The sequence below is a fragment of the Ovis canadensis genome, chromosome 14, assembly GCF_042477335.2.
Source record: "Ovis canadensis isolate MfBH-ARS-UI-01 breed Bighorn chromosome 14, ARS-UI_OviCan_v2, whole genome shotgun sequence".
Classification (NCBI taxonomy): Eukaryota; Metazoa; Chordata; class Mammalia; order Artiodactyla; family Bovidae; genus Ovis; species Ovis canadensis.
The window spans coordinates 26,019,881-26,030,459 of NC_091258.1; positions in this window are offsets into that span (position 1 = coordinate 26,019,881).

The following is a 10,579-nucleotide window of genomic DNA, read 5'->3' on the forward strand; positions in this document are numbered from 1 at the left end:
CTCGGAGTTCACTCAGATTCACGTCCATCAAGTCAGTGATGCCATCCAGCCATCTCATCCTCGGTCATCCCCTTCTCCTCCTGCCCCCAATCCCTCCCAGGATCACAGTCTTTTCCAATGAGTCAGCTTTTCGCATGAGGTAGCCAAAGTACTGGAGTTTCAGCTTTAGCATCATTCCTTCCAAAGAAATCCCAGGGCTGATCTCCTTCAGAATGGACTGGTTGGATCTCCTTGCAGTCCCAAGGGACTCTCAAGAGTCTTCTCCAACACAACAGTTCAAAAGCATCAATTCTTCGGCACTCAGCCTTCACAGTCCAACTCTCACATCCATACATAACTACTGGAAAAACCATAGCCTTGAGTAGACAGACCTTAGTCGGCAAAGTAATGTCTCTGCTTTTGAATATACTATCTAGGTTGGTCATAATTTTTCTTCCAAGGAGTAAGTGTCTTTTAATTTCATGGCTGCAGTCAGACATCTGCAGTGATTTTGGAGCCCCCCAAAAATAAAGTCTGACACTGTTTCCACTGTTTCCTCATCTATTTCCCATGAAGTGATGTAATAACCTATATATATATAGAAATAATCACTTTGCTGCACACCTGAAACTAACACAATGCAAGTCAACTATACTTCAACGTTTAAAAAGACACAAATCGGAAAGAAAGAAATAAAACTCTCCCTATTCACAGCATGTCTAAAATAAGGTCTAACCAGACCAAGTATTGGTAAGAACATGGAGAAACTGGAACTCTCCTACACTGCTGGTAAGAATGTAAAATAATGCAATTGAATGGTCTGGCACTTTCTCAAAAATATAAACATTCACCTACTATATGACCCAACCATACTCCCAGGTATTTACCTGAGAGAGAAGACATGTGTTCATGCAAAGACATATACAAAAATGTTAAGCAACTTTATTGATAATAGCCTCCAGCTGGAAACAACACATATTCACCAGTAGGTGAATGGAAAAACTGTAGTACAATCATACATTGGAATACTGTTGTTATTCAGTCGCTAAGCTGTAGTCAACTCTTTGAAAAGCCATGGACTGCAGCACACCTGGCACCCTGTCCTTCACCATCTCCCAGAGTTTGCTCAAACTCGTGTCCATTGAGTCAGTGATGCTACTCACTGGCTACATTGGAATACTGCTGCTGCTGCTGCTAAGTCACTTCAATCGTGTCCAACTCTGTGCGACCCCATAGACAGCAGTTCACCAGCTCCCTGGGATTCTCCAGGTAAGAACACTGGAGTGGGTTGCCATTTCCTTCTCCAATGCACGAAAGTGAAAAGTGAAAGTGAAGTCGCTCAGTCATGTCCAACCCTCAGTGATCCCATGGCCTGTAGCCTTCCAGGCTCCTCCATCCATGGGATTTTCCAGGCAACAGTACTCAGTGTTAAAAAAGAATTACTGATGCATGCTACAACATGCACCAATCTTGAGATAATCATGCTGAGTGAAGTAAAACAGTCAAAAACAAATACATTAAAACAACTCTAGGAAATCCATACTGCCATGTGACAGAAAGCAGATCAGGAGCTTCTGAGAATAGGTAAGCGGAGGGTAAAGGAATCACAAAGGATACTAGGAAACTTTAGGGGAGAGGAATTATCAATGACATTTTCATTATTTAGAGTTTGGTGAAGGTTTCATAGTTGGATACATTATGTCTAAACATCAGCTTCTATGATTTAAATGCATGCAGTTTCTTGTCAATTATACTCAGACTTTTTTAACTCAACAGACAGAAAACAAACAACCCAATTAAAAAATGAATGAAAAGTTTTAACTGATACTTAGCCAAAGAGGGTATGTGTATGACAAATAAACACATGACAAGAAGTTTAATACAATTTGCCATTAGTGGAATGCAAATCAAATCATGATGAGATACCACTACACATTCCCTAAAATAGTTAAAAATACTCACAATGCCAAGTGCTGGTGAAGTCACAGGAAAATGGGAACTCTCATCCACTGCTGGTGGGACTGTACAGCGACGCATGCACTCTGGAAAGCAGTTTGGCAGTTAATTAAAAACTTAAACACACAACTACCACATGATCCCTATGCCGGGGGCCAGCGTGAGGAACTCCGCCCATGGCAAAGGTCATGAGGAATGAGGCTTGGCATATGCAAAGGCGTGATCAAGCCTCAGGAAACCCCCTGTTCCCGAGCATCTAATCCCAAAACCAGAGTCTGTTTTATGCTCTCACCTACACCTCTGACTTTACGGGGGCTCTCCCCCATAACCGTTTCTCTCGGAGAAGGAGTAAACGTGCAGCTCCAAGGCAATAAAAATTCTTGGGCGTGACAAGAGTGTTTCAGCTTATGGACTCCTCTGAAGGTTATCTAGCCTGCCTGCATAGGTTCGTCCAGCCACATGTGATTGTTTACAGCCTCCAAATCTGAGAGGCATGAGATGTTTTAGACTTACTAAAGGCAAATTCTTTTGGGGAGTTAGAAATTATTAGTATAGTGTGTTGGTTAGGAATTATATTGGTGAAGGGTTTTTTCATTTGTTGTGTCGATAATTGCTGCTAATTCCCTGCTCTGGGTGGGACAAGGATGTCTTAGGTCAAACCTCTCTGCTGACAGACAAGCTTATGTGACAGGATTATCCATACTGCTGCCACTAGGCACAAGATTGTTTACTACCTCTCAACCGTAAACAGCACAGAGAATTTTGGAGTATTTTGAGAGTCTTAATTAGCATAGGGCTTTTTCTTCTTGTTGAGTCAATGATTGCCGCCAGGCCTCCATATCCTTAGGCACTTGGGAATATATTATCAATGTATTTGGAATATAGAAAAGGAAATACAGTAGTTTTTGATGTTAGCAATACTAGACTTTTTGAGCTAATGGATTTTCTCTTTTGTAATAGATCACTGTACTTTGGTATAAATCACTGTGTCCTTGCTATGTAAGAATGTAACTTTATCATATCTTAAGACTAAATAGATCTTAAGGGGAGCATTGGTGAAAGGATTTTCATTTGTTGGGCTGATGTTTGCTGCTAAATCTCCATGTTCCCTACCCTTATAATGAATATAACTAACATATAGGAGAAATAAGTATTAACCCTTAAGCATATAGGAGAAATAAGTATTAACCTTTAAGATTAATCTTGTTAACCTTGGGTTAAATAAATTCCTTTCTTGATTGTAACTCACTACACCCTCACCCTATAGGAATGTAACTTTATTTGGAGGGTGGTACCTGGTTTAAGAAAAAACACCCTTGGAAGAAATAAGTTTTTTGGTTATCAGAAAGAAAGGATCATAAAATGTCAGCAGGTCTCACTCATGGCCAAAAGATGATGTAATATCCCTAAGACCTTTTTTTATACATTTATGTGAAGCACCTGATTTTAAAGGTCAGGGCTGCTGACCCCCCGGCGACTCTGTATTCATCCCTATGTGTAACAAAAAGTATATAAGCAAACCCAAAAATAAAGAAATCGGATCAGTTTCCAGAAAGACTGATTCCCCCATGTCGCTTCTTTCTTACTCCCGTTTTTCTGGCTGAATTCCCATCTGGAGCATGGATGCTATTCCACGTAATCCAAGTTATTCAGCCTCTTTTTCTCCACTAATCTTCCTACTACACTATCCATTTCTAATCTCTCTATATCTGTGATTAAATATGTATTTTTCCAAAGACACCGACTCCGTCCCCACCTTCGAATCACCCTGGATCCACCAGGGCTGGACCCCAGCAATCCCGCCATCTCATTCCTGGTATTTACCCAACAGAAACAAAGACATGTTTATACAAAAACCTGCACACTAATGTCGATGGCAGCTTCATTCATAATCACCAGAATATGGAAACAATTCAAAAGTTCTTCAGCTGGCAAATGATAAACAAATCTTGGTCCATCCAGTAAAGGAATACTACTCACAAAGAAAAAAGAGAAGCTGCTGATGCACGCAACAGCTTGGCTGGATCTCAAAGGCACTGTGCTGAGTGAAGGAAGCCAGGCTCCAAGGTTCTGGCCTCTGGTTGCATTGACATGACTCTCTGGAGCAGACAGCAATATCGTGCTGGGCTCCGACTGGGAGTCTCCAGGGTCTGGTGGTGAGGGGAGGATGTGACCACGCAGGAGTCCATGAGGGAGATTTTTGGAGTGGTACAGCTGCCCTGTGTCTCAACGGAGATGACGATGACACCAGTCTACACGTGTGTCAATACTCATAGGACCATACAAGGACGAGAAAGTCAGCTTTAATGTATGTTAACTTTAAAAAGGTATAAAGGCGTGATGAGTGTTTGAGCTCTGTGCTAATGAAGAAAAATATCTCCCAAACCACATGACTTCAATCAGAGCAATAGGATCCTGGCTCTGCACTGGCTGGTGTCCAGGGAAGAGGGACAGAACTTCCCCACGTGAAATGGAGAAAATTCACATTTGCTGGAACTCGCATAACCATGATTCTCCCACTCAGCCTATTTAGTCCTGAACCTAGAATGAGGTAATAATTATACAGCCCGAGGACTCTTAACAGCATGGAGGAGAAATCTAAGCAAAGCCAGCGAGGGGGAAGTTCTACCAGAAATGGGAAATTTGAGCCTGACCAGAGGTCTCAGGGCTGCGCTCCCTCCCGCGATGGTGAGCTCTCAGCCAGGGCACTGTTAACCCCAAGGTGGTTGTGAGCCTCCAAGTCTGCAGCAAACATGCTTCAGAGACAGACCCTGGGGTGAGTCCCCAGGCACTGATTCTCCTCAGCCAGCCACGGAGTAGGAGGGTTCTCCACGTGCAGACTGACCACACGCGCTGCAAAACATCTGCATTCCTGGCCCCTCCCCATCACTGTCAGAGCCAAATCTTCCATCCCTGTGTATATCCAAACAACCACTGGGCGATGACTCTGTTTGAGTGTCCAGAAAAAGAAAAAGAGGTTGAGTTGGAAGCAACTGCTCCCTTTACCCTGATTGGAGAGTGTCCCCAGCGCCCAGGGGACAACACAAGTTCATGCAATGAGATGAAAACTGTTCATGTACAAACACCCTCAGTAGTTTTTGTCCCTAGTCTTTAAGAAAGAATGCCACTTCTGACCACATGTCTCCTCCCTTCTCTGAAGCCCTCTGAGGAGAGGTCTGTAATCCCCATGAGACTCAGGCCTTCAGGTAGGGCTGCATCTAGACCACAGAACCATAGTCCAGACCACCAGCAAGGCAGCCTGAGGTCACACAGAATGCCTGAATTGGGAACAGAAAACCTAAGTCCAAGCCTGGACCTCACCACCTCACCCCTCTGAGCCTTGGTGTCCTCATCTGTAAAAGGGGGGTAACAGGACAAGCTCTTTCCCATGTCACAGTGATTCACACATTCTGTTCCCTCTTCCAGGGGATGCTCTTCCCAGGCTCTCACAGCTGTTTCCTTCCTGTCCCAGAAGTCTTCTAAATGCCACCTCCTCAGAGGCACCTTACCATCCAAAGTAAACTCCCACCCCAGCCACTTTGCATCACAGCATCCTGTTGAATTTCACCAGGCAGGTGCCACCACTGGGATTGTCTCTGTCCTCTCTAGACCGTCGTCTCTTCCAGATGAGAATGCAAGCACCACGAAGGCAGGATCCTGGCCACCTCAGCGCCTCTCTATACACCAGGACCCGACACACAGGACACACAGGCTGTACTCTGGTTGGGTGAGTGATGCTTCCCCAACTCCCAGGGTTGCTTTGGGGTTGGGGAAGCCTGTGTGAGCAAGCAGTCTGCATCTCGAGAGTTGGTGGGCATCACTAAGTAGACCTCAGATATACCCACTCGTGTGCTCCCTAGGAAACCAAGAGCTGGAGTTTTGTGTAAAAAGCCTCAAATCATAAGATTTGGAATGCTGCACTTTGCCAGCTTGCCAGAGTACAATTTTGCTAGGAAATAAAAATTTATAATACTGCCACAAAATTCAGAGCCAGTAAGAATCCCAGCTTATTAGCCAGATCAGATGCATCTTCCCCTCCTTGTCAGTTATGTTCGCCAAACATTTAGGAATCAACTTTCAAAGTTCTTTCAAAATGGGAACCCAGCCCAGGCTCCATGCTGGAGCTCAAGTTACATTTGGATGCTAAGCTTAGCACCTAAAATAAAACTGAACTTCTCCATGGTGTCTCAATACCCATCCTCCCAAGAGTGGTCCATCAGCTGACATTCAAGTTAGGAGAGCAGAGTCTGTACTTTACAGCAGTCAGACCTCCCCACCACCACCACTGACAGGGGCACCACCCACCCGCAGGGCCTCAAATTTCCTCATCAGTGAAATGGGGATAATACTTACTAAGTAAATAGCTACATGAAGACCAATCCTTACAATAGTGTTAGCCATCAGCAGGCACTCAACAAACAATACTTGTGATCAGCAGTCCTTGCTGAGAGGCTTTGAGCTAGTCATTTCACTTTCTAGACTGCAAAATGGGTACAGAAGTCCTTTCCCACTTGCAAGCTTGCTGAGACAGTCAAATCAGATCATGTTGGAGAATGTGCCAGTTCCCCAGGGATGCGTGGTCTCCCCTTGCTGACTGAGGGGAATCAGAGAGAGGCTAAAGAGGTTTTAAGAGCATTTCTCCTTAAAGCAAATCCATGGGGAAGAAATCCTGTCCTGAACTTTTAATCAGAGCTATGAACCAAGCTGGCTTAAAACTCAACATCCAAAAAACTAAGATCACGGCATCTAGTCCCATGACTTCATGGCAAATAGATGGGGGAAAGGTGAAAACAGTGACAGATTTTATTTTCTTGGACTTCAAAATCACTGCAGACAGTGACTGCAGCCATGAAATTAAAAGATGCTTGCTTCTTGTGAGAAAAGCTATGACAAACCTAGAAAAGTGTATTTAAAAGCAGAGAGATTACTTTGCTGGCAAAGGTCCACATAGTCAAAGCTATGGTTTTCCCAGTAGCCATGTACAGATGTAAGAGGTGGACAATAAAGAAGGCTGAGTGTTGAAGAACTGATGCTTTCAAACTGTGGTGTTGGAGAAGACTCTTTAGAGTTCCCTGGACTACAAGGAGATGAAACCAGTTAATCCTAAAGGAAATAGACCTTGAATATTCATTGGAAAGACTGATGCTGAAGCTGAAGCTCAAGCTCCAATACTTTGGCCGCCTGATGCAAAGAGCTGACTCATTGGAAAAGACCCTGATGCTGGGAAAGATTGAAGGAAAGAGGAGAAGGGGACGGCAGAGGATGAGATGGTTAGATGTGAGTTTGAGCAAACTCTGGGAGATAGTGAAGGACAGGGTAAGCCTGGTATGCTGAAGTTCATGGGGTCACAAAGAGTCAAACATGATTCAGCAGCTGAACAGCAATAGTAAACCACATGCTAGGGGAAATATGGGGTGGGGTGGAGATGTGCTGACAGTCATTGACCTGGGCATATTGGAACAGCAAGATGGAGTTGTGGCTAAAGATGCAGTCTTCAGGCCCACAGATGCAAGAGTAGGGGAGAGGGCCGTGGGGCTGGAGACCTAGAGGGCTCAGCTGCACAGTGCCACAGCTAGCCCCAGATGGCACCCTGTGCAAATGTGAAAAAGACACCCCTTCCCCAAGATACTCTGCTCCCACTGTCTGCAAAATTGACACAGTAAATATACAAATCTACAATGACTACTATGTGAGTAGTGCCTGGGATTGGGCAGTGCACAACTTATACAACAGTACTTAGCAGCCCGAGGAGACCATGAACTCAACAAGGTTTAAGGAAGTCAGCTGAGCACAGATATGTGGATTTTAAATGGTTACAAACAGAACATGGAAAAGGACCTCAGCAGATGTGGAGAAATTGGAACCCTTATGCATTACTGGTGGGAATGTAAAATGATTCAGTTACTGTGGAAAACACTTGGCAGTCCTTCAGAAAGTTAAACATAGAAGTACCACACAATCAGTAATTCAGTCCTAGATCTATACCCAAAAAGAACTGAAACAAAAAGTTGTACACAAATGTTCATGGCAGCCTTATTCACAACAGCTAAAAGGCGGCAACAGCCCAAATGTCCATTACCAGAATGGTAAAATCCATCCACACAACAGAATAATAATCAGTCATAAAATGGAAGGAAGTGTAGCATGCTACTACGCTACCATGTGGATGAGACTCGAAAATATTATGCTGACAGAAGCCCATCACAAATAGCAGTGTGATTCCATTTCTTGAACTGTTCAGAAGAGAGAAATCCACAGACACAGAAAGCAGAGTAGTGACTGTCAGAGCCTGGGCAGAGGAGGGAACAGGGAGTGACTGCTTAAAGGTCCTGGGTCTGCTGGGGCGACAGAAACAGTTCAGAACTAGAGAGAGGTGATGAGTGCACAATATTGAATGGACAAAATTCCACTGAATGTAACACTTTAGGATGGTTAATTTTGTGTTATGTGACAGTCATCTAATTCTCAAAATCCCTCAGCAGTTACATTTAGGAAAAGCCAACAAGGACAGAGAATGACACACAGACCAGGCGCCCACCCCTCAATGCTAGAAGGACACATAAACCCTGGCAGGAACTTAGATCTCACTGGGAAAGGGAAGAAAGGGGTGGGGGGAAACTGACTCTCCGTGACAGTCTTAAACTCAGCATGACCAGGTTTCTTGGAACCAGCAGGTTGGATCTTCCAGAGCTTGGAGGACACGGGATCTCAAGCGGTAAGTTTGATTATAGAGAAATAAGAAAAGGCACAGCTATGCACACTTAACTTCAAAAATGTGAAAGTCAGTTTCCACACTTGAAGTAGAATCCTCTTATCGTTCCCACCATATAGACAAGGTACACCAAGACCTGGAGGCTAAACCACCTGCCCAGGGGACACAGCTGATGCCTAATAGGTGAACTCAGGCAGCCTAACCCTAGAGCCCCAGACATACTCCCTCTGCCATGTCCCACATGAAGGGAGGTCACCAGGCTAAGGGGGCTGTCAGAGCAAAGGAGCAGAGGGCTGAAAGAGAACGCATGCTTCTGGGTGTATGCCAGATCTGAATCATGGAGCTGATGGTGGCGATGAGGTGGGTGGGGATGGCAATGAAGATGCTGATTATGAGGGTGATGGTGATGGTGATGATAGAGATGGGAATAGTGTGCATAGAACGGGATAGCTCTAAGGACTGATTCAGGAAAATTATTTAAAACCCTTTGTTAAATTTCTGGCATACAGTAAAGCCCTCAGTGAATGCGAACTACTGTGACCGTTACTGCTATCATTATAAACTTCTGGTTTTAAATCTGCTTCTAAGCAATTTTAAGCAGATTTGTATGTACCCCTCAACCTGTGACCTGTATTAATCAAGGTTCTTACAGTTAAATAAGGCCCATGTCCAGCTCGTTCATTTCAATCAAGGAATTATTTGCTTCTCCCAACTAGACAGTCTATGCTGTTGTTAATGTGGACTAGAAGGTCAATACAGTGTCTCTACTCCCGCTCTCCCTACTTCCTCTGCTGTTTTCCTTGCTCCAGGGTTTCATTTGGGGTAGGTTCTCCCACAGGGATGGCAAGGAGCTTCAGGCAGCCTCACGCCCAAACCCTCACAGCTTGGCAATCCCAGGGCAAAGGGAATGTCTCTTTGGCTGTGTTCCAGAAGAAGACTCCTGGAAGGCTCTGCCCACCAGGTCAGAGGGCATCTTCCAATCAGTCACTGAGTTCAGAAAGGGTAGAGTGTTCTCACTACTGAGCCCAGGTCCCATGCTCGAACAGTCAGGTGAGCCGGGGGTAGAGGGAAGGTGATTCCTTAAGGGGAACAAAGGGGAGATGAGTGTGGAGTGGATGAAATCAGTAGATGGCCACTGTATGTCCGGGATGTTGGGAGGTCCAGAGGTGGACAGCCTACCCCTTAGGGGAAGCATCTATTCAGCTGGCATCTACTGACGGCTTGAAGGCACCACTCAAGCTTACTGTGCGCACAGCAGCCCGTTTCCTGCAGAGCTAGAGAACTGGGCCTCTTACCCAGCCCCAGGAGGGAGGTTGGGGTCGGCCACAGCTATAGACCAGGAAAGACACTGCTTCTTCCATTACAAGAAAGGGTTAAAGTGTTGGGGAGGAGCCTCCCCATTTGGGCAGCCGAAGGGAGGGAGCCCACACACAGGCTTCCTGCAGGGGAGGGAAAGACTGGGTGGCCTGGGGCAAGGTATGCTGGGGTGGGCCTGCTTACTCAGAAAGCCCAGAGCCAGCAAGCCCTGGGTCAAAGTTTAGCCCCCCGAGAGCCTCTGGGTTGAGTTCATTCTTCTTAACTGATATCATGAGGCGTCTTCTGGAGGAGGAAGGAAATGTCCTCCAAGGAATGCATGCAAAGATGGTCTGCGGGTGTTTCTGGGATTGGGCAGGTGACAGGAGCTGCGAAATTGGAAGTGGTATGTGTGCAAGAGAGAGTGAATGTGAATGTAGTCTGTGCAAGTGTCTGTGTGTGCCACTGTATGAGGAGACCTCCATCTGTCTCAGCCATTAATCCCCTAAACCAGTCAGGGTCACAGTAAACCTCCCCAGAGCACCTCCTGAGTGCTGGGCACGGAGCTGAGTGCCCTCCTCCTCCTCTGGGATGGCTGAGAGAGGTGAGGCATGGACTGACTTGGCCGCGGTTTCTCAG